General features: G+C 39.0%; 1 long non-coding RNA gene across 4 annotated transcripts in view; it reads left to right on the forward strand.

Moving 5' to 3' along the window:
* Positions 1 to 27,649, forward strand: part of LOC306651005 — a 99,383-nt gene that overhangs the window by 56,533 nt on the left and 15,201 nt on the right. For all 4 annotated transcript variants that reach the window (XR_013761077.1, XR_013761078.1, XR_013761079.1 and 1 more), the window contains one exon: positions 19,566 to 19,720. This is a non-coding gene — a long non-coding RNA (uncharacterized lncRNA). The remainder of the gene's footprint in view (positions 1 to 19,565; positions 19,721 to 27,649) is intronic.

Genomic DNA, 27,649 nt, shown 5'->3' on the forward strand with positions numbered 1-27,649 from the left:
CTTCTGTAGACTCTATAAAGTGAAGTTGTAAATGCCTGCCTTAACTAGGGAATCAGCTAAATGGTTAAAGGTGTTCCCAGGGTGGTGAATGATATTCAAAGACCTGTTGTTCAGGAGGGGTGGGGAGCAGGAAGCTCTGTTGGTCTAAGCAGAGAATGGAATGTTTTAGGGAGTGGGGGTTTGTCATTTCCAGGAGCAGGGCGGGCTGCACGGTGGGAAGGTCTGGCTCCAGCTTGAGCCCACTCACAGGATGTCAGGGGGAAGTGTGACTAAGGTCAGGGCCACGCCACGTGGTGGGCCAGCTGGATCCAGAGCAGGGGCCTCTCTGGCCACACATCCTGAGTTTCCATGGTCTAATGTAGTGGGCTTGAAAGAAAGGGTGGATGCAGGATGCTGGCTGGGTCTATGCTGTGCGTGGGCAGTAAGTCTTAAGTGACAGTGGGTGGAGATTACAGCATTTCATCTGCTTTTCCTTTGACACCTTTTAAAGATACAACCCACGATTTTCAAGGGTTTATGCCAATGTCTGCTTAGAGGGATCTTGCAGTAGATCTTAAACCCTTTAGTGTTCTTAGGAACACAGGGACGATTTTTCTTTGGGTGCCATTTACAACAAATATGGAGAGTTAAAATTAGATTGGGAATTTGTGGTGCTGTTCATATTCAGCTTATTAGGGGTTGATTTTGAAATCCTTATGTAATTTTCAGATGTTTCAGGATACATTACATTTCTTTTAAGAAGGGCTGTTCAGGATGTTTAGCAGGTTGGATTTCAGAATTTCAGCAGCTTTATGGTGTTGTCATCCAGTTTGACAGATTGAATTTGCACTTACAGGAAATGGAATGTAAAATTGGAATGTATTGTACTAAAGGAACATGGGAGAGGGTATGTCAGGTTTCAGCTGTGATTAATATTTTGCTGATGATTTTTCAACTACATGGCATGCTTAAACTCTGCCTCAACTTGAACAATTTCTAGTATTTCCTGATTGTCAAAATCTAAGTCTTAGAAAATGGCTCTAGAATTCTCATCCTTAATCCATTTAGGATTTGAGAAGGTCTCTGGCAAAAATTTTTTAGGTTCTTAATTTAGAAAGGAGAATTTCATTGTGAAAACTATTAAGTCTCTTAGTATTTTCCCTCCCCCAACTCATTATAACAATGTTTGAAGGAATGAGGAGATGGGATGGAAATCACCATAGAAACTGGGGTGGGAGGCTGTAAGTACTGTGGGGTATAGGAGCTGTTGTTATTAGATGTCATTGTTGAAAGCACTGTGTTTTTAAGACTTATGCCTAACAAGGATTCATTGAAGTATATAAAGAATTTCCTTTAAATGGGCTAAGTGTTATTTAGTTCAGGTGTTCTTTCTAAAAATGAAGAATGACATTCCTCCTATGGAGAGAGAATCTAGAAGGAATCATGATCTTTCATTCTGTTATTTTGAATGTTATCTCATAGTTTGAAATATGTGAGTTTACCTTGGAAATAAGGTGCCTGGAAGGGACATTCCTTAACAGAAATGGAGAGTGGGAACCAACATTTCCTTAAGTGCTCATGGTTACTTTTAATTTTCATAACTTCATTGATGTTGATTTATAGATTTGAAAGACGGGTTATTTTTAAGTTGGTGAGTTAGGCTTTACTTGTTGGTGGAGAATGATAAGAAAGAGGAAAGGGTGCATAGATGGGTATGTTTTGGTCCTTTTTTTTTTTTTTTTTTTTTGAGTGGGGCCAGAGATTGAACCAGGGGTGCTTAACCACTGAGCCACATTCCCAACACTTTTATTTTTTACTTTGAGACAGGGTCTCCCTAAGTTGCTTAGGGTCTCACAAAGTTGTTGAGCCTGGCTTTGAACTTGCAGTCCTCCTGTCTCAGTCTTGTGAGCCTGCTGGGTTTATTAGGTGTGTGTCCCTGCACCTGGCAGTGTTTGGGAACTTTAAAACAGCTGGTCCCAATGAGGGGCAACATTGTCCTCTGGGATACATTTGGGAAGATGATTTTGGTTATTGTGATTAGAGAGTGGAGATGCTACTACCATCTAGTGGGTAGAAGACAGGGATGCTACTGAAAATATAATAATGCCCAAGACAACTTCCCTATTCTCCAACAATGAATGTTCTGGTCCCAAATGGAATCAGTGGTGACACCTAGCACTGATGATAAAATTAACAGAAAAGAAATTAAAACCAAGGTCTTCCCTTTCCTCTGTGACATAGGTGAATGAAAAATTTTTCTCGTGGTGCTGGGGATTGAACCCAGGGCCTTGTGCATGCGAGGAAAAGCACTCTACTAACTGAGCTATATATCCCCAGCCCAAGTGAAAAAATTTTAGCCTGCTTTTTCCCATTCCTACAAGTTAGCTATGCCTATACATTATTTGTAGACATCTTAAGAAATAGGGACTATAATTTACAAACAGTGGATTTATATGTGATTTCAGGGGTCTTTTCATTTTTTTAAGTTTTCATTTTTAGGGTATATTTCCCAAATTTCCCATGATGATATTTCATCTTATTCCATGTCCACTAGAGCTCTCTGTCATGGAGGTAATAGTTAGCTGGTGGCCATTCTGTATAACGTATACTTTGTTCAAGGTATATGGAAGCCCATATTAAATTCCCCCTGCGCTTTAAACTTCAAGTTCAGGAGTGCTATGTTCACAATTTTTAGATTGTTACTGAGTGTAAAAGATGATGAAGTGGCAGGGACCAAATATAATGTACCATAATGATATTGCTTTGTATTAATGCTATAGCATTAATATGGGGTTCTTGCTAACAGAATATTCAAAGTTCTGTTTTTTTAGATTTTTAGTTGTAGATATTCACAATACCTATTTTATTCATTTGTTTTTATGCAGTGCTGAGGATTGAAGCCAGTGCCTCAAGACTCACTTTTAAGTTGCAAGACCTTAGCAATTTAGATCTGCCACCCCAACTGTTTCCCTTTTACAGCATTCCAAGTGGCCACAGATCTGTAAAAAGGAACCTAACCATGACATCTGGTGTAATATATCATTCCTTAGACATTTTGAAAGACTTATCACCATTTTAAATGTCAGAACACCAAAACCAATGAAGAGGTAGCAGAGCTGGTAGGAGAGAAGCCTAGAGAGCAGAGAAAGATGAGGTTTATGAAGAATGGCAAGGAGGAAAGATTTTAAAACAAACCAACTGTGGTTAGTTCTGTGTGCCAGAAATACTTTTGAGCACCTATCATGTGAGAGTGCTTTAGGCACTGGGGATACAGCAGAGCAAGATAGGCAAGGATCATGCCCTTATATTGGACTTATTCAAGCTGGAGGAAGCATCAGCAGACAGAATACAGTTAGCTCTCCATATCCATGGGTTCTACATCCATAGGTTCAACTAATCAAGATTAAAAAATATTTGAAAAAGAAAATTGCATCTGTACTAAATGTGAACACATTTTAAAAATCTTGTTATTCTGTAAAAATACAGTGCAATCCGTATTTATATTATGGGTATTACTTGTCATTTAGAGATGATTTAAAGTATACAGGAGGGTGTATATAGTTTATATGCAGATATAATGCCATTTTATGTAGGGAACTTGACCACCCTAGGATTTTGTTATCTATATGGTCTCTGTAACCAATCCTCCTGGAATTCTGAGGGAGGACTATAACTGATTGTGACAGGTGAATGAAGGATATAAAGTTGTGATTGTGGCAGGGTAAAATTCTTGTAGGAATTTTGAGGCAGGTGATATTTCAGATGAGAAAAGGGATGAGATGTAGAGGGAACAACAAATATTTCAATCTTGGCTGCTCATTTTATAAAATCAAACATTTTATCCCCGTCTTGGGAGAAGACTATATGGGTGTATGTCTCAGTCGTAGCCATGATGTGTGTTTCAGTTAACTACAAGGGAGGTTATCTGTGCCTTCTTGATCATTTACCTTCCCCCAAAGTATAAAAGGGTATAAAATCGCACTAACTGGCCTATCAGTGATAGGCATTGATGTTTAATATTTCAAAATTCAGTTTTTCTCCATAATTTGTATTTTTAAATGGTAGAACATTGGCACAGATTTTTGTTATGGTTTATTAAATAATGAACTTTACCCTACCCATTAACTGTTTAAATTCTACAGAAAATTATCCATTAAATAAAATAGCTTTAAAAATCAACTCTTGGTTTGGAAAAGATTTACATATCAAGGGACTGGGCTTGTGGCTCAGTGGTAGAGCACTTGCCTAGCCTCTGTGAGGCACAGGGTTTGATCCTCAGCACCACATAGAATAAAATAAAGGTCTATCAGCATGTAAAAAATTTACATATCAATTGCTAATCTATTTTCCAACTACTGATATTTTTAACTTCAAGTGTGCAGCACAGTTGTGTTGACCATATAACATACCCACCTTGAGTTTGGACACAGCTCTGTGGCAAAGCACTTGCCTCTCATGCATAAAGCCCTGAGTTCAACCCCCAGCATCTACCCTGCCTTCCCCCAAAATAAACACCCCTAGTTTTACACAACTTTCTTTGACCTGGCCGAAATTGTAATCTATCTGCTTTCTGAAGGGTTGGCCCTGAGTGAGGCACTTTACCTCTTAATACCAATTTTATTAACTTTTATTTATTTATTTATTTTTTTGCGGTGCTGGGGATCGAACCCAGGGCCTTGTGCTTGCAAGGCAAGCACTCTACCGACTGATCTGTCTCCCCAGCCCTTATTAACTTTTAAATGAGGGGGGTAAAGCCAGTGTGAGAAGGCATAAAGGAAGCAAGATTAGCAAAGTAAAGGTGACTTTTGAAGTCAATGAAAGGTTCATATGGGATTCCTTTTCTATTTTTGTTTATGCTTCAGAAATTTCATCGTAAATGTATTTTTTAAAGAGGTAGCAGAAATAGATAAACGTAACATTCTGTACTAGAACAAATGTTAGTGTTCTTTGAGTGGAAGATGAAGGGAGCAGATATGAGTGTTTGAGGAGGGACACACATAGAAGTTCCTTAGTGGTAGTGAGTCCTGATCCACCTAGACCTGGCTTTCCTGAACGCTCTAGTGAAGGAGCTTTTCCTATACAGCCTGTCCCCTGCTCATCCCCTTCAGCAACATTTTTCCCCTCTCTAAAAGTTGGCATAGTCCCATGCAGGGGTGGTAGGGAGTGCTACATCTGTCCAGCCTCAATAGGGCACCAAGACCTGGACTTGAGGTTTCTGCCTTTCAGAACACTGGTTCTTGCCAAAGAACTGGAAAGAATTTCTCTGCTTACTCTCTGGGGTTGCTAAGAGTATCTTTGGAATTCCTGTGTCAAAGTATATTGCTGTTTAGTTGTTGTTTGCAGTGCTGGCGATAGAACCCAGTATGCTAAGCAAGTGCTCTACCACTGAGTTACATCTGGACCTCTGACCTTGTGATTTTGATTTTCCTTTTTCTTGATGAAATCCCGAGTAAGGTTTTTAAAGAAGGTGAAAGGGAAAAGAGGACAGAAAGGATTAGATTGAGGTCAATGTAGACATAATAGCACAACTAAAGAGCTTGAGAAATTGCCATGTGGAGGGTAGCACTGTTAATAGTGAGTTGGTGAGTAATTTGGAAGCAGGTTTCTCTTTACTTGGAACCTGCTACTCTGTATCTCTCCTAAAGTGCAGTTTTGTAATGGAGGAGGGACAAAAGAAGTTGGCTTATAATTTACTCTGTAACCTAATGCCTGGTCCTGATATACTAACTGAAGAGTTCTGTATTGAGCACGTATCTGTGTCACAGTTATAAACATTGTAATGTTTCTTCTTCTTAAAAAACTGGAAGATTCAGCTCCCTGGAAGTACATCCAAATCACAGCGAGAAAGGCAGGATGGGGAGAAGGGATGCTGAGAAGTGTTTGCTGTGGCAAACAGGTGCCCATGTTCTATAACTTGCCCTGGCCTTCCTCTATTTAGTATTGGTACTTGGCAGTATTTAGGACCCCCCTCGCCCCCATTTCACATGCTTCTCTTTATAGGGATCATTCTGTGGGATGAGATAATCCTTGGGTGAGAGCAGGGGAAGAAGCCAGGTTGGAATGGGAAGTGGGGCTCCCTACTGCTCTCCCTGCCAGTGGGTGACACTTAGGAGTAGTGCCCTTTATTCAGCCCTTTACAGGCCACTGCTGCACTGCTCACTTTGCTGTAGCTGCTTTTGTAATATAAGCTGCTTTTGTGTTTTCTTTAGGATTCAGTCTTCCACTCCTAAAGGGGAGGTTGTGGCACCTGCTTTTTCTCACTTTTCCATCCTTGGACTTTTCATCTGTGACTCTTGTGTCCTTTTTCAGTTTCTGGAATATACCTGGGGCATCATTCCTCCCTCCACTAGGGCCCTTTTGCCATGTGGGCCCTTTCCTTCCTGCTCAGTTTGGAGAGCACACCCCACCTCCCCTACTTGAATGCTCTGTGGGCACTGTGGGGTTTTGAGGCTAGGGGTGGATAGCAGAGAACAGAGCTGCCTTCGGGGCCTCTTCCAGCTTCTACCAAAATGCTTGTGAGACTTTGTCATAAATTTCATTTGAAGAAAGAAAGTATCACAAAGCTTAAGGTATTGTTCATACCACTGATTTTGGAGGCCACATGTTGCCTTAGATCATTCATTATCTTCCTAGCTTTATTTATTTCCCTTCCCTTCCCTTTTCTTTTTCATGGTGGTGGAGGTAGAACCCAGGGCCCAGCACTTGCTGGACACTGAACTACACTCCCAATCTTTCTTCATCTTCATACTTATTCTCTATAATTACATCACTAATTCTTGGAGGGCAAAGTCTCTATCACATGTATCTCCACTGTTACTAGATTAGCCATGGCACTGTATACCACAAGTTGGAAATATATTTTGCAAGAGCAAATTAATGTTTCATTTACTAATTTTAGATAATACAGAGTTTATAGGTGACACATTTTAAATTTTCATACCCCTTTTGAGGGTACATCTATCCCATGGTCTAAAATATGTGTAGTTCTGAAAATGGGAGCTGTCCATACCATCTTGTCTTTGTTTTGTTCATCTATTGGGTTCCTTTCACCTCTCTTAAGTATGAGGCTGAAAGTACAGGATAGATGGGGGCAAACCTGGCTGGAGCATCCCTAGGAACTCCTGAGTCACCCCATATGGAGGGCTGGGTGTTTTGACAAGGTTTAGGGTGGAGAACACAGTCCTTTCAGAAACACCCGGACTCTTCAGTTAAGAAATGGTACTTAATAGTGGTAGCTTAGTGGTACATACAGCTTAGTGGTAGAGTACTTGCCTGGCATTTGCAAGGCCCTGGGTTCCACCAAAGAGAGAAAAGAAAAGAAAAGAGAAATACTTTTAACATGGCATCTCTCTTTGGGTAGAAAAATACCATTTGGGGGACTTCAAATCTCAGAGTGAGGTGAAGAGATGGCTGGCCCATTTCTTGCTGCTTCATCTTAGGCAAGGCAAGGTTTAATTAACAGGCAAGGTTTCTAGATCTCTTTTAGTTTTAGGGATTCCATATAGGAGATTGCTCACAACACAATTACTCTGTAGGTTGGAATTTTCTCTGTGACTTAGTGGATGATGTTTTTATGCCAATGACCCTCTGAAGTTGCATAAGAGAACAGGAAACCACCTTAGAGATGAAAGAACCTCAAGGCAAACATACAATTTATTTCTAGTTTCTCCTTTATCCTAAAATGTGAATTTTGTATTATTTTGACTCTAGCTGTGTTTACATATTAGAACAATTTAAATATTTACTCAGGAAAATTATCTATTCTCAAATTTTATAATACAGTTGGTGCCTCAAGGATCTATCACATCCTTATGCAATAGGTATTATTGACCACGTTCATTGTAGAGACAGAAAGCAGCAGAGGGTCAATCATTTTCTCAACAGTACACAGTTTGTAAATGGTGCACCTGGAATTTGACTCCAGGCAGTCTATATTATTCACTCCACTCTACTGTCCTGCCTATAGGATAAACTAATTCAAGTACGCTAATTAATTTTTCCCCCTTTTTTTCGACATTGATAACAATCTAAGAATCTTGGTGCTGCTTTTCATGAGCAATAACCTGGCACACAACATTTTTGCAATGAATGATAATTTCTTGTGTAGGTAATTTATTGAGGGCTATCGTTGCTCTGTGATAGGGTCTTGTGTCCTCAGTCACCAAGAACTTAAGTTAGCCTCTATTGTTGTGGTCACAGATAGACTTGCTGTTTTCTAAGAGGTATGCTAATTGGATCTATTGGCATCACCAACAGAAATACTCGGTCTGAAACTTGTCTTGTAATTCCAGGTGATAGATCTGCAGAAGCCATGTAGTTGGATGTTTTCAAACAATGTGACTAAGATACACAACAGACACTCTAACTGTTGTAGTGACTTTTAATTTTTTATTGTGAGACATGGTCTAGTTCAGTTGCCCAGGCTGGCCTTGAATTTTTGATCCTCCTGCCTGAGCCTCCCAAGTTGCTGGGATTACCGAGGCACACCACTGTGCCTGGCTATATTGATGCACTTTGCTTAGAGTGCATTGTTGTTTCTTAGCTGTGCAAACAAAAAGCAAGCACCATTTATCACTCATAACTGTTGATGCTTGTGGTTTCCCATTTGCCAGATATTTGAGTTTACAGCCACAGGTCACTCTGGGTAACATAAACAAGAAAGTGTTTCTGTTTCTTAGTTACTTTTACAAAGTTGGATTGAGGCTGTAGGCTTAGTATATACAGTGTGGTAGCAGCAATAATAAAATGTCATAGAGAACAAAATAACCCATGTCCTAAGGGAAGGTTTAAACAGACACATGATGTAGAAATTAGGCACGATTTGAAGAAAACGTCCTCATGGTCCTAATTGTGGGCCTACTGGTATCCTTTGTGAGTGCTCGTTAAGTTTTTTTTTCTTTTCTTATGCTGTCCCACTGGAGGACAGCCTCTCCATGGTGCACTGGATGCCATCATTTGTCTGCCAGTAAGGCTTCTGCAGTTGTCTTTGTGTTTCCTGAGGTCATCTGTTCTCCCACCCACACCCCCTTCCAGCTACTGTGCCATTTCTCTTGGAGAGAGTTATCTCTGTAGAGTGCCTTCCATACCTCTCCTCCCATGCTCTGTAGGCTTCAGTCCACTGAAGGTTTGTGTTCCCGTTCTCACCACAAAACAGCCCTGGCAAGAGAGTCCAGGAGCTCTACATTTCCAAATTCAGTGTGAAGTCCCCAGTCCTGCCAGCAAGATCTGACCCAGGCAATCATGTCCTCTTTTTTTTTTTTTTAAATAGCATTTATTTTTTAAATGTTAATGTGTGCATTATAGGAAAAATAAAAACACAAGCAAAGAACAAAGTCATCCAGTCCAATCATGTCCTCTTTAAAGCATTTTCTTTACTTGGTCTCCTGATGCCACATTTGGTGTTCTGCCTACTGGGAGGGTGTTCCTTGTCAGACTCCTTGGTGATCTTCCTGGTGTCATTTCAATGTGGAGTCTCGACTTGGAAATGCCACTTGAACACTGATGCTGATGATTTCATCCCGAAACTTTGCTCAATTTCAGCTGCCTTTTCAGCATCTTCGCTTGCCTAACTGGCATCTCAAACCTAGCATGCCTGTCTCCTCATTCCCCTTTATGCATCTTTATGCCCCTGCCACACCCTACCTGACCTAGTTATGTATTATCTCCACTTCTGCCATCTAGTCCAGGCCACTGTCATTCCTCATCCAGATTAATCAACTGGGTGCCCTGTTTGATCCAGCTTTTGGAGTCACCCTCTGATGTAGTTTGAATTTGGATGTCTCCCAAAGCCCATGTGTTAGAGGCTTTGTTCCCAGCTTGTGTCAGTTTTAGGGGGTAGTAGAAACTTAACGAAGTGGGGTCTAGTGGGAATCTTGGGGTCACTGATCCCTTGAAGGAGATTGTGGACTCCCCTTTTCTTTTTCTTACATTCTCTGTCACTTCCTGACCTTGAGGTGAGTGATTTTACTCTACTACAGTTTCTGCAATGTTGTGCTACCATAGGCCTGAAGCAGAGGGATCAACCAATCAACAGGAACTGAAGCCTCCAAAACTGTGAGCCAGAAATAAATTTTCTCTAAGTTGATTATGTCAGGTGTTTTGTTACAGCTGTCTATCCTGCCCTCCAAAGTTCTTTAGATCATTCTACTCCCTGATCAGAAACCTCATGGTCTTTTATTTCTCAGATGATCAGAAGTCTCATATGGACAGGGAAAATGCATGTGATCGGCTCCCCAATTACTTCCCAGCCTAATCTGTCTCATTTCTTTCTTCTTTCTTCCTTGCTTGTTCTGCTGTGGTGACACCAGCCTTTTGACTGTCCCTGCATTCAGTCAGGCATATTCTCACCTCAGTGTGCCTGCACAGGTCTTTCTTCTGCCTTGCCACCCACATTTGTTTGCTGTACATTTATGGAACCACTTCTGTGTCTACTTGATGATAGAGATCATCCTTCACTGATCAACGTTAAAAAAAAAAAAAAAAAAAAAAAAAAAAAAAAAAAAAAAAAAAACTCCCTCACCACTACCCTCACTTGTACCCTGGCATTGCCTCCTTCTCTATTCTGTTTGAGTCCTCATTGCATTTATTTGATTCTATTTCCTTCCCTGCCCAACTGGAAACTCCATTACAGCAGGGACTTTATCTCTTGTTCATTTTAGTATTCCTGGACCTAGCATAGTTGGTAAATACTTAATAAGAAGTTTTTGAGTGAGTGAATGAATTTCTTGGGCAGAGTGGTCAGAAATAGATTACAGGGAATGAGGATTTGCTCAGGCTGGAAGAGAACTTACAGTATTTATGATATATCATGTATCCTAAGACACTCATTTTGCCCATCCCCCTGGTATTTGATCATTTCTAAAATTGGGATGCACATCTGAATGGTTTGGGTCTCTCAGTTGCCATCTGCCCAGCAATAGTCATGATACAGTTGCTGTTGTCCACACATCCACAAAGTTGGCCATAGGTGTTCACAAGGTGAACGGTTTGAGTTGTTTGTATTGTTGGTTCTACATACAGAGTGTACCTGCCATTTGTTATGCTCTCAATAAAATTACTCTTTGAAGTGCATGTTTATTGACATTGTAACAGTGTCGTTGTGTATACAGAAAGGCATGGCAACAGCAAAGGGGTAAAATTGGCATTAGTGAAGCAAATGTTTGTTGTTGGGGAAGTGACTGAAATTCTACCTTCAAAGCAACAACTAGAAAGAAGTAGCTAAAGCTGTGTTACGTTTTGCATGACAAGCAGTGCAACTGAAGGCAGAAGAAATTGCCAAAATACCCCAGAACAAACTTTGCCAATCTACTTGGACTATGGCCCAAGACTGTTTTTAAGACATTGAGTCAGTTAATTGACTAAATTTGCTTCTTTCCTAGTGGTTTCTAAAGTAATGGAGAGTCTTAAGATCAATAGTGTTTCAGCTGGGATGGAATAGTATGGTGTTATTTTCTTGATCTTAGAAGACTAATTAATAATTTTCTCATTTAGAGTTACTAGTTTACATTTTCGTTTCTAAGATAATGAATATCACTCTTCCTTATGAATTAAACAAGGAACAAAGAGACTTGGCTAGACATTTGTGTTAGACTTAGTTTCACTAAGGAATGTCTTTCTACAGTGTTCAGTGGAGAACTGGCAGGATTGGGACTAATTATGTAGTTCTGAAATTTGACTTCTCATTTTTGTGTAATCAGTTTGACGATAACTTTTTCAGACAGTTTGCAGGTTTTGCTTTTTATTTGTTTATTTTTGAAATGACTATAGGCTCCTTAGAAGTTATTAAAATAGTAAACAGGTCTCCGGTGTCCATCACCCAAGTTTCTTCCTGTGATGACATCTTGTACAACTATAGTGACTCTGCAGTTTTTAATACATCTTACAGGAATAGAGAGAAAAGGTAGTTTTATCATATAAAGTCAGTCACCTCACGTGAGGGGTTGGGGTTCCTGGACACAAGACACCAGATCAGAGGCACAGGTGCTATAGAGGGACTTATATGTTGATTGTCAGGACATGGAAGAAATAAATCATGTTAGGTTAAAACATCTTCAAAAATTCATTTGTGGGGCTGGGGAGATAGCTCAGTTGGTAGAGTGCTTGCCTCACAAGCACAAGGCCCTGGGTTCAATCCCCAGCACCGCAAAAAAAAAAAAAAAAAAAAAAAATTCATTTGTGGCCTCAAACTCTCCAACAGAGGAACTCTTTCATGGACTTGGTTTTGCTTTAGCATTACTTTTTTTTTTTTTGAAGAAATCATTTTTGCATGATTTAAAATGCTCTTTGAAAAACTTGAAATAGATCAACTGAGATTTCTAGAATTGTAGTTGGAAGGAATGTAAGGGTAGCGACTCATTGGGTAGCCCCCACCCCATTTTCCCGCCAGGTCCCTGGCCCAGCTCTTTCTCACGCCCTTCGTCAGCCTAGGGCTCCAGTCCAGTTTCCACATGATAGGACTTTTTCTTATCTGTACATCAAGCAACCTCTGTGCTTTTTCTTTACCATTTTCAGTTACCACCACCCCAGTTCTGCTTATTACCTTCCCATAGGCTGCATGGTTTTTGATGACTTGGCCATATCTTGGGAGAGAGGATAATGATGGATCCTATAAATTCGGGAGTAAATTGAGAGGTTTGTTCTGGGAAAACTATGAAAGCAGGAACTTGATAGGCATAAGATTGGAAGCCGATGCTCATTATTAAAATCAAATTCTTCAAATGAGATAGTACCTTCCTTTTCTTGTTTTCTTTTTCATTTCTGTTATTTATTCCCTTTCACTTGCACTTTTGTACACTCTGTATTGTCATCTGTCCTGGAGGCCCAACTTCTAGAGTGTAGTCTAGATTATGAGGGGCCCTGATCTTCTTACCTTCCCAGTCTGAATACTACTTGTTTTCTGTCTGTCTTCATCACCTCCCAGCCAAGATCACTTACCACCTTTCCGTTCATCTCTACCCTGTCTTTGCTCAGGTAACTAACTGCTCCTGAAGTTGTCCTTGATGCTGTTTTTTTTTTTTTGAAATCCTGTCATTGTTGGATGAAAACCAGGTAACATCAGCATACTTAAGTGACTGATTATAAACAGTCTTAAATTCATTTCCACTTGGCATTAATGATGCCTTTGAGACTTCTGGTTCTCCCCTGGTTCTCCCCATTTAATCCATCAAAATGGCAGCCTTCCCACCCACCACCATCCCCAGCCTCAAACATTTGGTGTACTAGGAAGCAGGAAAAACCCATACAGACTGTTCAAGCACTCTAATCTTCAGAGGACTCAAACTCCTGAGAATTGATGAGAGCTATTTTTCAGTGTCTTCCCTTATGATTACTATTTAGAACTTTTTTTTTTAAAAAGAGGGGGAGAGCGAGAGAGAAGACAAATATGAATTGGAAATTTCTTTTAGCTCTTTATAAGAGACACAGAGCAGGATGTGACAAAATTTGGCATGAGAATATTGTTTTTACTGCCTAGGAACTTAGAGATTCTAAGCTGGGAGAATACTGCCTTTAAAAGTAGTTAAATGCTGTAATATATTAACTGAGATGAGGTGGTAGTGAACTTGAAGGTGTGGTGGGGTAGAGATAGCCAATTTACCCAGTCTAAAAACTGTTCTGATCTATCTTATATGAACCCAATACTGATTAATATCTGAGGATTTTGTAAATACATCTTAAGATTTCCAAATGTTAATGTTACATGGGGCAGGATTTCAGAGATATGCAAACTTGTGCATACAGATTGTCATCCCCAAAGAGCCCATCATTACAGATTAATATTTCCAAACTGAGAAATGTATAGAAATCAAGAAGTTTAAAAACCTTGACTTACTCAGAGTAGTCTTAAAATAATTTATTTGGAGACTCAAGTGAAGGTACCATGACATTCATTCTTCTATAAACATAAATGAACTTTAGAAAACCTAACAATGTAATAAAAGCATTGTTTTGTTTGAGCTCCTGTATGCAGACCATTTTGAAAGGGCATTAAATTCACAGAGAACATTTGCCTACCTATAGAATATGCATACTTAGGTTTAAAAGACAAGAAAATCATAGTCAGGTAACCAATAAGACAGTGCAGTTTAGCTTGTTGATGTAATTAAATGTTACAAAGTCTCAGAAGAATTCAAAATATGCCCTTTTAGTCTGTGGATGTGACTCAATGATAGAAAATTAAAAGCTCTCTTGATTTCCTAATGCATAGCTTGCACAGGGGTAGAAAACATTAATAGATTGTTCTAACCTTTCTTCTTAGTCAATTTTTCCTCTAGTTGTATCTATATACAAATTTCCCCAGACTGATTTTTATATCTCTTGATCCATCTTTTTCTTATGTTATTCCTAGTAAATTCTTAAATTGATAAGGATTTATTTATTTAAGCCTAAGGCAGTTCAAAATTTTCCTAGGACAACTTTATTTGAGCAATTGTTTTCATAAATTTAGTATTTTGCTAGCAGTGCTCATGGCTACATAGTACGTAATCTAGTCTCTACCCAGCATTATCCTAGTTTTCACACTTATCTCCAAGGGCCAAAGATTATCTCACAGAAGCTCCAAAATTATTCCTGTTTCTGAAGTTCACATGTAAAAGGAAATTTTTAAAGGGAAGAGGGTGATAATCGAGTTCAAACCCTTAAGAATTTTTGTCAAGGATTATAGTGATTAACAAAAGCTCTCTGGCATCTTTTGGCAGACTTGGCGAGAGAAATCAGTGGTTGTAATTAATTTTTAGTGAGTGCTGCATATTTGATAATTGCTCTGATTCACGCTATTATTATATTCCCCTTCCTTCACCCACAGCAAAACAAGCTTAATTTGATTCATACCCTTAGGAAGAAAAAAAAAAAAAGCCCAAGATTACTCACATGGCTGTGATTCAGCTCTTGGCTCCCACCTCCTCCTCCTCCTCCTCCTCCTCCTCCTCCTCCTCTTCCTCCTCCTCCTCCTCCTCCTCCTCCTCCTCCTCCTCCTCCTCCCTTTCTCCCACCCTGCCCACTCCCATATTCACTCCCACCCAGTGATGTTGCCATCAAAAAAAAAAAAAAAAGAAAAAAAAAACTGAGTCAGTTCGTTCTTTAAAATGGGTGGGGAAAGAAGACAACTAATAAAAACTCCTGAGTGAAGTATACAGCTTAGATCTGAAATTATTGCAGGAAGACAAGGCAGAGCGGCTCCTTATATAACATGAAAAGCTTGGAATAGAGGCTGGTCCTCATAAAGAAACGTTCCCAGTGTCTTATATAAACCTAGACATAGTTTGTGTGTGTGTCTGTAAAGGTGTACATGGAGCCATGGCAGCGGGTTTCTGTGAAAAGATTCTAATGCTGGAAATTTTCCATCCACTATATATAAGCTAATCTGTTTCCCAAAGTAGGGAACTTTGGTATAATTTAAAAAAAAAAAGTGAATATAGCAGCTCTTCAGGGATTTTTGATCATATAAAACATAAGTGATAAAGTCTCTTTATTTTCCTTCAAATGAACAGTGTGACTTGGAAGCCTCAGATTGTCCCCCTCCCCTGGGAATTGAAAGATTAGCACTAGGAGTGGCTGCTCTCACCCTTAGTGAGCTGTTGACAGTAGCAAACATTATTGAGGCAGGGATTCCTTGTATTTTCTCATTGATTCCCACTCTCTACGAAGTGAGTCTCCGAGGTACTCACAGGTAATAGTCCTAGAACTAGAATAGGGACCCAGGCTGGCTGACCTTAACCAGTAGTTTTGGTTTCTGGGAACCTGACACAGTGGGATCATGGGTTAGCGATTGCCTATGGAGAGGAAGCCTGTGCTGGAGCTCCAAAGCAGCCTCTCACTGAGCTGTTGAATCAGGTCTTTGAACCAAGCTCCCACACAGAGGGGATGAGCATTGGGCCTTCCCCCAACACTCATTTGTAATCCCACCCACCCTCTCTCCATTTTGTTGGCTTTCCCCCCATTATGTTACCATCTGTCTCTGAAACACTGCCTGGATAAAGACAAGTTGGAGCAGTTGCTCGCCCTCAAACAAAACACTCTTCTCCCCCAGAACACTGCCGAGCACCATATTTGAGGAGTTGCGTATTTATAAAGCTTGCCTGCACCTCAGAAATGTCTGGTTGCTGTCCTTTTTATCATTCTTCAAATATGTTATATGCTGACTGGAAACTATTAGCTTTTGTTACCCAAGGGTTTGTGGGATGCTTGAACTGAACTGCTTCATATAGCTTTCAGATGGAAACCTGGGCTGTTTGCCCCTTTAAGAAGTGAAATTTTTTAATGAAAGACAGTGTAGAAGAGAATGTATACTGAGGTTCCCCACCCAACTCTTGGGGGAAATGTGGTGGGGTTTAAGTCATGACCCTGTGGAGAGAAGACACAATGGACCTATGGTGCTTTTTCCCCCTCCTCAGTGCCTCTGATTGGGGCCCCTGTTGACATCAGAGGGAATGCTCTGCTTCTATCAGGGCTGTAGTGACACCCCCACCCGTTTTTGATCCATTTGCCTTCTTCCCTGACTATAGTTCCAGTGTCTTGACCCATCTGGGCCAACTGGAAGGGGGATTCTTGTATGCCGTTTTAAAGTGATAGCTGTATTTTTTTTATTCAGAAATGACATTCACAGAGCAGTGTATAACTCCTGAGTTAATCCGTCAGGCACTGTTCTTAGCTTTTACACATAGGACCTTTTAAATCTAGGTGCCACAGCTGCGGATGGCAGAAACAGGATTCAAATCCCAGCAAGTCTGATTTCAGAAGCCAGACTTTTAAAAGATATTATAGGTCCTTTTAGATGCCAGAGTTTTAGTTGTTTGATTTTTATTAACATTCTGTTTTCGTAGCCTGTGTTTATTTCCATTGAAAGCCATATAATTATACATTTTATGTTCTCTGTGTATCATAGGAAGGTAACTGTCTTTAAGCCAATAAAACTTTACTCAGGAAAAGTCAGTGTCTTAGATTAATGCATCCCTGTTGAAGTATGAATAAGTTTTAATAACTGGGTGAGAAATGTGTGCACATAGTTAAAATAAAAAGACTTCAAAAGTGTAATTTGGAAACACTTCTAAATTGTTTTGTGAGTTTAATTTCTGAAAACCAATTCTATATGTAAATTTAATGTGGCATTTATTCCAGTAAAACCCTACCGGGAATCTTTTTGTAAAGTGAATAGTCAACTCCTGAATTAACTGTTTCATACTGTCTCGGTGTTTGTAACTTTTTTCTGCCCTTATCTGTGATTTTGAAAATTAGACATTTGAACATTTTTCTATGTTACAAAAATAGAATGTATGATGTACATTATAACATAACTAGCTGTCCATCAAGGCGTAATCAACAGTAAATGCCAGGCCTTGGTCAGAGCAGTTGCTGACTTTGCTCAAGGTTAAAGGAAGTATGCAGAAAAACGATAACTGTAGTTAAACTGCTCAGTCTGAGCCTTCCAGATTTTTCATGTGGAGAATTGCATTTCTTATTACTGCATTCTTCTTGTCTGCGTAATACCTGGCAACAATTTACTCTATGTAGTGTCCGCTCATCTCAGTAGTAAACTCTTTACTGAAGAGGAAGACATTTTGAGTCATGTCAATTATTTAATTGGAATCTTCACAAATACCTTTTGGTAATATTCACGTTTTCATCTCTCAGCTTCTAGGCAGGTTGGGATTAAAAGTCGTACATATTTTCATTGCAGTGTGTTGGTATTGCATTGTGCATGAATATGAGTAGGTCAGGTTAAGTGTGAATTGCAGTAAATGCAAAAGTGAAAGCTGCAACACAGCTTTCATGTTCCTGACCACTTCCTGAAGAACCTGCCACGTGGGCCCCAGAATTAAGACTTTAACTCGGCTCCTCAGAATTGAGTCTGAGTCCCCCGGTAAAGATGGCAGGCCAAGTTAACTATATTAAACCTGTTTACCAGGGTTGCATAAAATCAAATGTTTGGTTGCCCCAGTTGTAAAATTTCCAGTGCAGAGTTCTGAAACATTACACATTCGTGAATGGGACCAGAGCCTTGCCGAACCTTAAAAAATAATCTTGCAACTTTCCTGTTTACGTGATCCCGATCTTTGAAACCAATTAGAAACGTGCATTCTGATCCTTAAATGTACAAGATATAAAAGAAAAATGTGAGCTTGTCAGATCAACTACAACCACCAGTCTAATAAAACTGAGTCACATCCAAATGGGCTGCACTTACGCTACCCTCCCATTCTAGGGAGAACGTGGCCGGGGGAGGCAGTCTGAGTCATCACCTGGTTTGTTTGACATACGCTTCCTTCCATAAATTGGGAATGGCAAGCAGCACAGTGTTCCGGGCTTGCCTCAGAGAAGGAGCTGTTGCAGTCTGGCATGATAAAATAAGGCCTCTAGGTTTGAAGGAAGAAGCTGAGCCCATATTTTGACTTAAGATGTGGGGTGGTGGAGGGGAGTGGGGGTGGAGAAGAAACGGACAGATCCAAACACGGAACATTTGTAAGTACCATTTTTGGAGGTTCAAGGAATGGTAGGGGTGGTTACTGTGGAATTTCTTCCTGGGATGTAAGAGGTATTTAGCAGATAAATTCAGGTTATTAAAATAAAAGTAAATTGGCAGTTAGTTCATTAAGTGGGCTCATGCACTTAACGAGAATATCTCGATGTGGACTGTCTAAACAATTATATGAGAGATAGGTATGTATGAATAATTTGGTAGTTATCATTAAATTTGTCCTGGCAATGTTTAATTTTGCTTAATTTATCCAACTATTTTAAAATACATGCCTTTCATTTGGGGACCTTTTTGTGGCAAATTCGAGTCTCCTTTAGGTTTCTTTTGAGAGGATGGGAAGAAAGGTTCACACGTTTTCCTACATCAACTTTGCAGGGGGCTCACTGGAACTTTTAAAAATGAAGTTCAGAATGTAAAATTGTCCAGAGACTAAAGAGGAAGGGGAACAAGGAGTAGCTGAAGTGGGTTTGTAAACTCATCCTCTGCTTTGGGCTTATTTTTTAGTACATGCCAAACATTTTTCTGATTTTCATCCTGGGTTGGTTGTGGCTCTTTCTCTGTCTGTATGAGGCTGGGGTGTTCCTTGTTTTAAAGCCGGAGTTGTCGCAGCCGGGGCGTTTTCTGTTTCGGCTTATGCCTTTTTTTTTTTTTTTTTTTTCCTTTTCCTGAATGAGTGTCCTTTGTGTAACCCCAGTAATTCAGAAATCCTGCAGTCAAAGGGACTGCCCTGTCATGTGACTTAGGTACTAGGTGCTGACTGCGATTGGTCAGCAGCTAATTGGCGGGTCCCTATAAGAGGTCCCGGGTCTGGCCACCGGCTGCTCTCCAGCCTGGGATGCTGCTCAACAGGGGCGGAGTGGGGGGTGGGGTCTGTCCAGTGATTCAGCCACATGTGATAGATGACCAAGTGACTGCTTCCTTGGGGTCCACACACCAGTGGAAGACACTCAAACTGGTCGTGACTAACTTGATCAAACTCGCTTCCTGAACTGGTAACTGTCACTTTAATATAGCTTACTGATTAAACTCAGAAAAATGCTGCTGAAAATCTTTGCCAGGAACTTGTGTAGACTTACTCCCTGTCCCCCCACCCCGGTTCTGATTTGTTTTGTCACAGGAGTGAAATGTAGAAAACTTTTGTAAGAAAAGTGCCTCGTGTGATCTGGAACAAAGACATTTTATAATCGTATTTATCAAGATGCAAAGAGGGAGTTTTCACGAACGGAAGCTGCAGCATTCTGTCACCAGGAAACACTGCTTTATCCAGAATTGGTAAGTGAAAAGTGGCATTGCTCCCTAATAGATCTCATATGGTGTGTGGGGGGGAATTGCAAAATTGTTCACAGACCCCTAACAACTATGTAGAGCAGAGCACACATAAACAGAATGAGGAGTTTTAAAAAGCAGCAGCCCAGCAATATAGCATAAAGGCTCAGAAAAAGCCAGGTAATTAACAAAAACAAGCCGAGCGTTCCCAGTTTGGGCAGGCATATATAATGCAACTAGATTTTGCTTAATTTGCCCCCTTTTAGGGGAGAAGCATAAAATCAAAATGGGCTGTTTGAGTTGTGGCATTAATTTCCATGGATATAGATTTCCATTTACTCTGAATAGTACATATGGTATTTGAAGGAATGCTTTCAGAACTGCCCTCCTTTTCTACTCCGGGGCTATCCAGTATTTATTTCCTTAGAACTTTACAAATTCAAAGTTGAAGTAATGCATCAGAAACATCTGATTGTGAAGGGCAGATTACGATGGTAACAGGGTTGGTGGTTTTCTTTTTTCTTTTTGCATTCATGTCATAGATTTTAAGATTGTTCTGTTTGATTATATTAGTATAGCAAAGGATGGTTATTTTTCTGTATGTTCTAATCTTGAATATGAGCTGCTTCTATGTTTTAGGTTTACAGAAAAATATAATAAATAAAGCTTTGAATGTGTTTATAAAATAGGTTCTTGTTCATGAACTGTAAGGTAGCAGGATTTTATGTTAGGCATGTCTGATTGCTTGATTTGTCTTCTTAAGAATGATTGTGCCGAAAAGGTTGAAGTGAATAAGAAAAGAACGTTAAAATGGTGGGCGCCACCTGATTTTACCAGTTTCTTATTGGTCAATAGAAGTAATCATGTGATGTCTACTTACATAGATTTAAATGGGAAAAATATCTGGTCTTTTAACTAGCAGTTACATACACAATTATGGTAGTTTATTATTTTGAATACATATAATTAAAATTACAGAGTTATGTTTTGGATTATCTAGGACATATAGTATTTATTTATTTTTAAGTACTTCATGCGAAATTCAAAGTTGATACACCATTTTTGACTTTTAGTTTCCATTCTGTTATTTCTTAAATTGAAAGGGAAAAGTACATAATAAAGTAGGGCAACAGTTTCTGTCGGCAGTGAAGTGGAACGAAGGTGGAAGAGAGAAAGATGAATCTAGTGGAATCTATTCCCTGCCATTTTTTTCCTTTAACATACTTTGAGGAATTTGAAGATCATTTTTCTCAGCCTAATAGCTGTCAAACCTTCTATTTATGTATTTATTTTCAACAGAGATAAAAAGACAAGATAAGCATGCCTGTGAAGGGCAGGTCCCCCAGTGAATCAGGGAATTGGTGATGCAAACTTGTGAATACCAGTGATTAATACTTGTGATTAAGGCGTGGCCCTGCTTTCCCTAAAACACATGGATTTATAGGTTTTAGAATCTTTAAGACAGAAAAATGATGACAAACTATGAAAATTTTCCCAGATAATTTATATTCTATTGCTAACATGTGTTTAGTGACTCATAATTATTTTCAATTTTGCATTTGATGTACATACATGGCGATTTAAGAATCTGGCTAAATATTGCTCTGCTTGATGGGGGGCGGGGAGCCACTATATAAATTGTAGGTTTTCCTCATCCATTTAGAAGCCAATTGTCTTGAGTTCTAAAAGAAATGTGATGGAAGTTCACTGGGTTGTAAAGGGTAGGTATCCCAGAAGAATTATTTGAAAGCTTCATCTTTTGAATTTTATTTGCCATTCTCTGTTCTCATTTTTTAATTTTAAAAAGTACATGTAAAATGAACAACATAGCATTGCCCTTAATATTCCCCCACCCCCCCCACTAATGGCCCACATATGTTGTTGTGGGTATGTAAAACAAACTAAAGGAAATTGTGTTAAACGACAGGCTTCAAAATAATTTCTTTCAAATAGTCTCTGATACTTGCACATTCAGTAATAAAAATCCTTTTCCTTTGGGCTTTTTTTAAAAAAATGTGTTAAGGTGATATATAGTTTTGCCCAATTAAATTCTTCTTTTAAGGTGTGTGTGTATATCTCTATGTAGATTTTGTTTTTTTATTTAAAGGGGGAGCTTTAATCACCAGTGAAACAAGTGGCTGTTTGTTGGAACCCAGATAAGCCTCGCAGTGTTGTTCCTATGACAACTGAGTAGATGGGTGTTGAAATGTAGCTTTAAGTTCTCGGTTTGGAAATGTCATTGAGACCTCCCACTACAGTCTCATTGAGTAGGAGGATAATGAGAAGGGGAAAAACCATGAAGCAACATAAGTATCTCCATTCGTTTCATGTCTTCCCGACTTGCCTTTGTGTACCAGATCGCCATGGGAGTGGTAAACATAGTTCTGGAACAAAGCAATACTTCAGTACAAAAATCAATGGAAAGGGGTCAGAAAAGTTGGGGAAGATAAATAACAACATATGGGGGCAATAAAGAGGCGACAGAAGTCAGCTTCCATGGGTTTGTGCAAATCTTTTATCCAGTACTGACCAGCAGTGAGAACATCTTGAACCAGTTATTGTATAGCTCTTCAAGAGCTGAAAATACTTCCTTAAAATGCGGAGAAAATTCCTTTGGTAGCAGCAGGATGGTTTGCCACTTTGGCATAACATTTATTCACCTCCCCTAGGATGACTACAAGAGGGCACTGTGTTCTTGCAAGACACATGTTTTTAAACCAGTTGCTCATTTGTCATCTAATAGCCTTTGTCTTTTTTTCTGTGGGAAAGACAAGGTTGTACTATTAAAAATGTTTTATCCTTTTCAAAAATTACTTCTGTAAAGAAGTCCTTGAAAGATTCTATGAGACCTTTTATTTGTGGAAATGAGTTGGTTGACTGAAGATATGTGAATACTGTATTTGAGGAGAGGGATTGTTAAGGCCAATATGCAGCATAGATTAATTATGCAGTGGTGGATTTTCATGCCTGAAGAACTTCCCATTTTCTGCTCCTAAAATGGTTTTGGCAATTTATTTCATCACCAGCACCAGAAGTTAGCAAGGAAAAGATTTCAGTGGGTTTTGCCTTTAATAAATATGAGTCCACCATTTTTTCTGAATTCCAAAAAGTTCTGAAAATTAAAAAAGGGGGGTGGGTAGCAAATGCTGACCTAATCTTAGCAGAGCTAGTTGTAGTCTTTACGTAGTTAAGTAAATATGAATCTTCATCTGTTTTGTCATAGAAATATTGATGTGTTTGAACATAATACTATATCAGATCCCCAGATAAGGGTTTGTTACCCCTCTGACTACTAATGTACATTCAGTTCATATTATGTGTCATGCTCTGTTCTAAATGTATCACTGTTTTCTGGAACGGTGCCTGGCACATAGCAGGTACTTAGTAGATATGTTTTGGTGTAAAATGCTCAATATGTACTAATTTATTTAATTAAAAAACCCCACATATCCCTAACATGATTGGTAGTCCAATTTTACATGGAGAAACCAATAAACAGAGAAGGGAAGTAAATTGCTCAAAGTAACACAGGCAGGAAGTAATGGAGCTCCAAGGTTTGAAACAAGCAGTCTGCATTCTGCTGGTTGAGAGAGTTCTGAAGCCGTGGCACTGGAACCCTTGACTGAGTCAGAGGGGTGTTTTTCAGCTGTTTCCTTTATTCCTGGTCACACGATGCCTGGTGTCATCCGAAATTGATGGTATCATCACTGGTTATTACCAGGGTCCTATGTGGAATGCTTAGAACAGGTCCTGCTGGGCGGGAGTGTGGGAGTTCTAGGGATCTAATCTCCTTTAGTGAATCAGCCTGACTTCTTTAGCTTCAAAAATGAAGACCTAGGAAGTAACTCTTTCCTTAACTAACCCCAATGAAATTTTCTTGCATAGTTAAGTGTCTTTGTAGACAATATCTTGGCCCTTTCTCAAGCAGGTGGTCTAGTCTCTGGTGAGGGCATTGTTGCCTTGGAGGGGATTTACACTGGGAGATAGCAAGGATCCTTGGAGGAAATCAGGCATCCTGTGAAAATTTAGCTTCGTGAGTTTCTGAATCCACAAAAGGATACTTTTAACATTACTTCTTGGAAAAAAGGAAAGTGTCTCTGTAGTCCCCACAAATATAAAATCCAAATGCATGGCTGCCGCCTAGATTTACCCCCTATTTCCCTATCCATCTTCCCTGCTTAATTTTTCTTTTTGTCTCTTTTGTCTTTCTGACATTGTGTATTTTACTTATTTGTTTGACATTTTAGTCAAATTCTAGTAGCATTGTTATCTTTGAACAAATTGAAAGGTCCTCGGTGTACTTCTTTGATCTCTATTTTCAAACTCATTCCCTCCTATCAGTTTCAGACTGCTATAAATAATGAAAATTTTTCTGCCCAGTGGATTTTTCTTGCTGATATTTTATGTTTATAGCTTTGAAAACTTATTTTTCTGAGTGTTTAGATTGTACAGCCAGAATTACGAGACTGGATAGCTATATTTAGGAGGGGATAGAGTTAAATTTGAATGTATTTGGGTATTTTAAAAATCAGAAATGAGCTCATTAGTATTGTTTTATTCACATAAGGAAGATTTTAACTTACTGAAGAACAGGCAAGGTAAAAATTTAGATTTTATGAATGACCTTCATTTTAGATAGATATAGGAAGCTAGATTATATAATTTATTTCAGGAAAAACATCTTAAATTGGCATACTTCCCTTTTTTTGGAAAAAGATCAATATAAAACAATTGTTCAAAATATAATATTAAAGAATGTAAGTGATTTAATCTTCTACATTTCTTGGCTCATGTTCTTAAAATTCTCAACTGTAACTTATTATCTTTCAATGCTGTATTTATTCTAATTTATACATTCCAAACTATTTAGGATAATCTAAAACATAAAACACACATTATTAACTGTAAACAATGTGGTTATGTAAATTATCATTGTAGTTAATTTCCTTTCTTTAAATGCTTTTGTAAAGGAGCAGTTTACATACATATAAAAGTTGAATTTAATATGCTTTTATAAGTCAGTATAAAAATTGAGTCACTGTTTTTCTTAGCTGTAGTAAATAACAAAATAAACTCTTTGAAATGGTTAATAAAGCAAAAGCTTGCTTTTTAAAATAAGCAGTGGAAGTAGTTATTTTAAGGTGGAGGATGAGAGTCACTGATTATGAAGAGCAAGCAGAGGTTTTTTAAATTTATTTTAAAGGCTCTCCCCATTGTGTCATGAGAGAGTAATTTTTCTGAGGTGTGCCTGTTGTGCTGAAAGGCTATTGCTGGTGGTGGTATCAGAGTTCTCCTACCTTTCCTAAAAAGAGATGGATAAAAGATTTTTAAAAATGAAAACACATTGATTTTTCTTGATGATGATTTTTGCATGTGTGACACACATAGACATATACGTATACTGAGTTCTTAAAATGGAGAGAGATGGAGTGAACTTTTGTAGGCCCAGAAAAACTTTACAGGGAGCTTTCACAGTTTCGATTGCCTAGGGAAAAAAAATACCTCTAGACATTTTCCAGTGAGTATCAAGCATGTGGCATTGGTCCCATAGCCCCCATAAAAGGTGCCTGTTCACAGAATCCATGGAAGTGTCTATTCCTTAAGAGGTGCAGGCTTAGCACACCAGAACACTTGTACCTTAAGTTCACTTTGCCCCTTGGTAGCTGATGAGTGAGTCCATTTGTTTTCCTAAGCCCCATAGTATGGAGCTTCAGAACTAGTGCATAGTATGGTTGTGTAAAACATGTTGCAGAACCTGGGGTTTAATACACTTGTGTTTCTTTCCCAAATCCTTTCAGTTTAGTCCCAAGGCCTATGGATCCATGGTAAATTACACAACCTTTTCCATATCAGATTGAGCATGATAGCAACAAAGATGGTAGCTGCCATATGTTGCATCCTTCCTGTGTTCTCGGTAGGCACTGTTGTTTATACTCCATCTGCATTGACCCATTTAATCCTCAAGGCAGCCTACTGATAACAATTATCATGCCCATTTTATAGATGAGGACACTGAGGATCATAAAGGTAAAGGAATGTCACTTCCTTAGGGAAGTTATAGAAACAGTATCTAAATCCAAACAGGCTATTGACAGTTCAAATAGTAAGTACTTTGGGCAGAAAGGTAGAGTAAAAATTATTGAACCCAAACATCTCAGCAATGGCTTTCTGGTTTCTAGTCTTATAAAGTGTCACATCTTCCAGGCCTGGCCCCCTTAATATTGAAATACAAAATTGACTTTTTCTGCTTCTTATTTTACAAATAAATGGGAGCAGTCTTAGTCATTTGTGCTTTATGAGTTTTAATTAGGTCACCCAAGTCCAGGAGGGGAATTCCTTGTTTTCAGTTGATCTCATGCACTAGCAAATTTACTCATGTAACTTCCCCTGTTTTTTTCCTCTGAAGTTTTCACTTGAAAATGGGGGTGGAAGGGAAGAATATGTGAGCATTTGGGCCCTAGGGATGCACTTTGATCAACCTTTTTGGAGATTCCTTTTTCTATCTGGTATAGGTTTAATTTGTAGAAAGAAAAATGAGTAAAAATGTGTATCTACTGATATTTTTCTTCCTTGTCTTCATCTACTTCTGAGTGCTTTCTATAAGTGCAAAACTTATATCTGTGCCCATAAAACTTTGTGGTTAAGTAGTTAATTTTCAGAATATGGGAAACGGTTTCCCATTGACAGTTTCCTCCTAATCTTAAGTATAGATTGAGATTTTGACTTGGAAGGTGAAAGTAGCCCATAGATTCAAAATGCTTGGAAATCTCTGGAAAAAATCCCTGAGCTAAGTCTGCCAATAAGAGGATATTCCAATCCTGCCTACATTCATTATTCCACTTATTGTTCACTTGTTTCATTCATCTATATTTTCATATAACTCCTTCAACACCTACCTGCAGGCATAGCAGGCAGATGATGTGGGACCCTGTTGAACATAGTGAGAAGCTGCTGGAAGGTAGGAAATGAGAATTAGAAAGAAGGAGTATGGTAATCCGAGGGTGTAGGTGATTTGTGTAAGAGTCCTAGAGAGTTGGACCCCTTGTACCTCGTAACCAAAGTGCATGTGAGTTGGGTTTGGTTTTCTTTTGGTAAAACTTTACTTTGGTGATTTAAATTATGATAAGAAAACCTTGGTGAAGAAAGATAAAGTTGAGCTGTTCAAAGCACACATATAATATAGGTAAGGAGCTCAAAGTGGGTAATTCTTTCTACCACATCTGCTCAGATGTTAGGTACCTGAAGTAGCTAGTGGTAAGAGTGCTTTGATTAGATTTTTATTTGCTAAAAGTTTGTCTTCCGTGGGGCATAAGTTTGCCGGTTTGCATGCAGTCATAAACTGTTTAGAATTTTTGAACGGCTTGTATTTTGTAGTTGGAGGCAGAAAGGGACCATGGAACAATAAAAACACTTGGCCAGTTGGGAAGCATGGGATTATATATATGCTGTTTCTTTTAAAGCCTTGTTAAAAACATTTGCATTTTCTTAAAGGTAGAGTTGATTGTCATAAAGTGATTACAGCTCCTTTTCACTGTCTTATTTTCATAATCTGATACTAAAAGTGCTATATTTTTGTGTTAGGGACATGTGGTTTCTGTCATGGGGAAAGAATAGACATAAAGTATACCATCGTATCAACATCTGGGACCCCATGACCTGGCCTGACCACATATGGGGCTCTATACCTATTTGTGTTATACAGGTCTTAATACCCCCTGAGCCTTTAGACCTACTTACTTATCATCTGTCCTGATGTTTTTACTCCTTAGTGGTCCATTTGGATTAACCCTCATAGTCTTTTTAAGCAAGGCACCCACCTGCAGAAGAGTTACTGGTTTTGTTGTTTATAAGTTTAGTTCAACTGGACCGGATTTCCTCACAGCCTCTGGCTGAAACTGACTGACTGAATCAGTTTCACTTGTGGGGAGGAGAAAT

The sequence above is a fragment of the Sciurus vulgaris genome (assembly GCF_902686455.1).
Source record: "Sciurus vulgaris genome assembly, chromosome: X".
NCBI classification, from domain to species: Eukaryota; Metazoa; Chordata; class Mammalia; order Rodentia; family Sciuridae; genus Sciurus; species Sciurus vulgaris.